Source organism: Vitis vinifera, chromosome 16, assembly GCF_030704535.1.
Source record: "Vitis vinifera cultivar Pinot Noir 40024 chromosome 16, ASM3070453v1".
NCBI lineage: Eukaryota > Viridiplantae > Streptophyta > Magnoliopsida > Vitales > Vitaceae > Vitis > Vitis vinifera.
Window position 1 is genome coordinate 21,676,858 of NC_081820.1, and position 5,858 is coordinate 21,682,715.

At 28.4% G+C, this 5,858-nt stretch overlaps 1 pseudogene; it reads right to left on the reverse strand.

The window, feature by feature from the left end:
* Window positions 1-3,268: 3,268 nt before the first annotated feature.
* On the reverse strand, window positions 3,269-5,325 carry LOC100252485 (rust resistance kinase Lr10-like; annotated as a pseudogene).
* Between the last annotated feature and the right edge of the window lie 533 nt (window positions 5,326-5,858).

Below are 5,858 nucleotides of genomic sequence, written 5' to 3' on the forward strand. Positions count from 1 at the left end.
TTTTGCAAATAAAGTTTTAAAATTTCATTCTTTTTATGGTAAAAGTAAAATCTTTTTATTGCAAAATTGAAAATTTTGTAATAAATTTTTTTTATAATTTTTATTGATAAAGTTGGGTTGAAAATATTTTTGTAAATAAAATTTGTAAAGAAATTAATTCCTTTGTAAATAAAATCAAATTAAAATACTTTGGCAAATAAAGTTTTAAAATTTCATTCTTTTTATGGTAAAAGTAAAATCTTTTTATTGCAAAATTGAAAATTTTGTAATAAATTTTTTTTATACTTTTTTTAAAAATTGAACACAAATAAAATTGAATTAAACCATTTATTGGAAATGAATTGAAACATTTTTATAAATAAATAAATTAAAACCATTCATTTGAAATTGTTTTTAATTTAAAATATTCTTTTTTTAATTAGATTAATAAATCAATTTGATTAATTATCTTGTCATTTACCTTGTATACTATTATAATTTACTTTTATGATTATTTTTTTGTACATTGATTTGTGTTCTTAATTTTGGTATTCATGATTAATTAATTAATTACCATAATTCTCTTAATTCACTTACTAAAAATCGTAGGTATACGAGCCATAATTAATTAATTAATTATCATAATTCCTTCAATTCGCTTACTATAAACCAAATAGGTAAATAACCCTCAAATTTTAGATTTAGTTTTTGTAAATATGTCTTTTTCCAAAAAATGAGTCAGAGTTTTTTTTCTCATTTTGTTTTTCCTTTTAAAAATAAATTAAAATAAGCAGCAACTTTAATTTTTTTTTTAAAAAATCAATTTTTCACAAATAAAAAAAGAGAGTCTCGCCGTTTAGAGTGGGGACGCACTTGAAAAATGTGGATCTGCAATTATCTTTTGAAAAAAAAATATATGATTTTGTTTTTAAATAATTTTAAATTTTAATTGAAATTATCTATTCAAAAGATAATTTTCAATTCAATTCCTTAATAATGCAATGGTTTTGCGAATAGTTTCAAAAGTATTATATTTTAATAAATATTTTTAAAATGCTTTTATTTTTTTTTTCAAAGCCCCTTGAAAAAAAGTTCCTTTTCAAAAGTGGCTGTTTGCCTTGATTTTTGATAAATTAAAAGAATCATTTGTAAAAAATTGATAGTTTAATTATTGATAAAATTATGACATTTTGTATCACATAAGTTTAAAAAAAAAAGAAAAAAAAGGTCATATAGTTCTTTGTCTTAAAATCATGTTTTCAAGACACAATTTTAATATATCATTATGAAGTAATGTATTGAAAATGGATGATAATGAAACAAATTATTTAAGGTATCCGCTCTACCTTGCCCTTAATGAAATGAATTTAAAATTAAAATAAATAGGTTAAGAGTAGGTTTGTGATTCGAGGCATTACCTTATCCCTCTATTCCCCGATTATATATAGCTAATTTTAAAAAATAATTTAATTTAATTTTTTATGTTCCAATTTTTAACACAAATTATTTTTCAATAACACAAGTTATAAAAAAAAATATAATATTTTATTTATTTATAATATATATTTTTAATAAATAAAAAAAAAAGAAGTTAAAATTAATTGTTTAAAAAAATTGAAAATTAAAAGAAATTACACGGGGTGGAACCCGCCTCACCTTGTTTAAATGTTTTTATTAGAGTGGGAATGATAATTACTTGGGACCCAACCCGTCCCAAAGCCTCGAAGATATGATTTCATTACATTATTAATAAAGTATTATGAAGTTGTGATGAAGACATAATTTTAGTATTTTATCAAGAAGTTGTGTATTAAAGGCACCTTTTTAGTTTTTTTTGTTCCCCCTCTTCTATCTTTTTCTAATAGTTTTTTTTTTAATGTAAATTAATTTATTTTTTATTTCTTTTTCATGTTGTTCTATTTTTATTGTTTTTTCTGGGTTTTTTTTTTAATTTATATTTTTTTACCATTATTCTATATACATGAAATATAAAAAGTAGTATGAATGTTGCAATTAATTTATTTGTAGAGGTTTATTTTGGGAGGATGTGAACCAAAAAAATAAAAAAAAAACAACTGAAAATGAGTAAACATTAAAATTTTAAAAATAAATAAAAAATTTTGGAGATAAATAAACTTAGTTATTCACATATAATCATTGATCCATTTATAATTTTATAGAAATTTGGATGATTAAACAAAGAGTTGACAATAAAAAAGCAAAATATTTGAAAATAAATAAATTTCATTAGTTTTTTTGTTGTTTAGGAAATAGCGCTTCTTATGTAATGAAGGAAAAAAAATAATGTAACCAAGGGTTTGTACCATAATTGATTGACATTATAAGAAATGGTAATGCAGTTGATTTTTTTGAGTACCCATTTTATTTAGCCCCTAATAGGATGAATTTTCGATAAATATAAATGAGTGTAGGACATGTTTGAGAAATTTTTTAAACCCAGGTTAAGTACAAGATGGGTTCGGATATGATTTTATTTCATCTCACCCCGTTTCAATTATATATAATATTAAATAAAAATTATTTTTGTTATTTTTCAACTTTTTTAATATATACAAAATAAAAAATTTTAATTTTCGCAAAAATGTAATTCGTAAATTCAACAACCATATTACCAAAATTCTTTTAATGAATAAGGTAGCTCCTTGGGTTGAATCGTACTTTTGTGTTTGCGTAGTTAGGCTAATATTTTTGGATTAGACCTACGTTTTTGGGTAGTCTATTTTTGTGTTTGTACAGCTGGGCTGGGCCTATATTTAGTTACGCTTGGGCCTACACTTTTAGATTAGACCAGCACTTTTGGATAGTTCAATTTTTTTTGTGTTTGATTAAGCCCACCTAAGCTAAGCCCCATGAGGGACTGATAGACCCTTCACCTAACCCTTCACTTAAGCCCACCTAAGTTTTGCCAAGGACACTCTGTCTTCTTTTCCTTTTCTCTCCATTTTGTTGCCACCAGAGTGCTAACTTACCATTAAATAGGGATATGCCAAACCAACCCCCATATGGAACTTTCCTTTGTTTGTAGGAAGCATGCTACCTAGTGGTAGTCGAAGCTGCTACACTTGGTAGTACAGTTTGTGAAGCTGCTACCTACGAATTTTTAGCTCTAATACAGCACTTGCTGAAAAAAATGTTAAATTCTATATATTGAAATAAAATTTCAGCTCCATGAATCAAGATGATTGTAATATGGTTTGTCACTAGTCTTTAATCACTACTCTGCAACCATAAATATTTTTACTTCAGAATATTAAAAAATGAACGAAACTTGCTTGAAAGGAAACAAAATTTTATTTAAGAATTTCAAAGGCCTTGGAGAAGACTGCTCATGTATGGAGACCTTCTAGGAACCAAGCCAGTGCTTTAGGACAAATACATTTGATACACGAAAAGCAACGATCCTTACATCTAAGCCAAGAAAACATTATCAAGGGACAAAGCATGCAAGTAGATACAATGTGGCACTACCTTCCGGTTAAGGTGATTGTATCCATGGCATTAAGTGATGAAACCGGTACTCCTACTTGATTGCTCACCTGATCCTCTACCTTCAATACATCATAATATAGAGAAGGCTTAGGAGGCATTTGCAAGAGTTCAATCTCACCTTCTAGCATCTCCAATGCTTTGCTCATCGAAGGACGATCTGTGGGCTTCATCTGTATACACCATAATGCAACTATCACCATTTTTTTTACAGATATTTTTTCATTATCTGTGGCATCTCCCATTTCAATGTCCTCCCCTTGGTCAAATTTATCATAGATCCATGATGGGAAGTATATTTGACTTGAGTGATCTGCTAATGCATTCAAATTCTTCCTTTTACCCACCATTTCCATCAACAACATTCCAAAACTATAAACATCGGCCTTATTTGATATGCATCCAATGTTTTTGTAGAACAATTCTGGAGCAATGTATCCCATTGTTCCTCTTGCTTTTGTGAGAGAAACAATACTTTCATCTGTTGAATACAACTTTGCAAGGCCAAAATCTGAAACTTTTGGAGTGAAGTCTTCATCGAGAAGAATATTGTGTGGTTTGATATCAAAATGTAGAATTTTCATATCACAACCTTGATGTAAGTATTCAATCCCACGCCCTACTCCAAGTGCAATCTTATACAACCTCTCCCAACTTAAGGGGGTATTATTTTCATGTTTTGGAAAAATAAACTTATCAAGAGATCCATTAGGCATGAAGTCATATATAAGAGCCCATTTTGAACCTTCTATGCAAAATCCAACAAGTTTCACCACATTAATATGATGGATCTTTCCAATTGTAGCCACTTCATTGATAAAATCTTGTCCATCAGCTTTAGACATAACCAGTACTTTTACTGCAACAACTCGACCACTCTTGAGCTTTCCTTTATAAACAGAGCCAAAGCCTCCTTATCCTAATTTATCCTTGAAACTGTTGGTCATCTTCTTTATATCATAATAAGAGTACTTTATGAGTTGAAGACTTTTGTGATTTTGCAGGAATTCTTCAATATTATCATCTAATGATAAGTGTCTCCGCCGAAACTTGTAGATTAAGTAGGCAAACATAAACATCCCAAGTACAATTCGTACTCCAATGTATATTATGACTGAACATACATAAAGCAACACAAAAAATATGAAATTTATTAGAAATATTTATGATCATATGAATTCAATTAATATTAAATCCACCAAGTAAACCATTAGGCGGTTGCCTTGTTGATTAATCTAAAAATAAAGGTATTGTGAAACTTTTTGAGACTGGATTGAGTCTTGAACTGTGCTGCTTAGGGGCTCTCTATGGAAGTAATATGCTGATCAGTAGTAAAGAAAAAATTGGGGCTTTGGATTTGGAGGCCTCAGTTCCAATCCCACTGTTTTGACTTTTTGTATACAAGTGGACTTGAAACTGAATTTAGATAAGAGTATATGCATTCCAAATCTAAGCTGCTACTACTACTACTACTGCTACTACTACTAATAATAATAATAAGTATTATTATTATTATTATTTTTAATTCCTCTGGCTTTTGATTTTATAAATGAGGTCTTGCTTGGATAAAAAATTCTAAGGTGTTCATATAAAAAAACTACATTATACATATTATTGCACAAAGAATTAATAGTTGGGAATGGGAAGTCTCACCCATCTTTTGTAATATCCAGCCTCCTGATAAGAAAATTAAGAATAACAGAAATTAAATTCAGAGAAGAACATGAATTAAATTAAGTTATAATTATAATCGTCAAATCATCCTTATTATATCAGATGATGACTATGCAAAATAAAGTTGGTAAAATGTAACGGAACTCCCTCAAACTTACCAAAGGCCTCAATGCCATTGACAAAGTTGTAGTCCCAAGAATGTTGTTTAAGTCCTACATGATTGAATCAAGCAAGTAATCTGAGCTTGCAAGCATAATCGAATGCAAAACAATTCTTTATAATTGGAAGAAGAAACGAAAGTAGGAATTTCAAGTAATTGAGTTAATATGAAGAGAGAGCTCTAAGTCAAATTATCTAATCGAAACTACTAAGCCTCACCTCCAATTGTAAAATTTGAGCGATTAAATATGTATCCTGTGAATAAGAGAGGATATTGAATTCAAAATAAGAAAGATATAAGTGAAAATATCACCATTATTATCACTGAAACCAAAAAGAAAATTATCGAGAAATAAGGACAAAAGGATAAGAAACTCGGAGGCCTTACCAATTAAGTGACGCAGAAGGTTAATCAATATCCAGATCCCTGCATGATTATATATTCATATAGACACATTATTCACTCATGGGGCACTTCAAAGTTTTCATCATGCATGAATAACATCTAATTCATAACTCCAAGCCTCCTTTACGAGGCT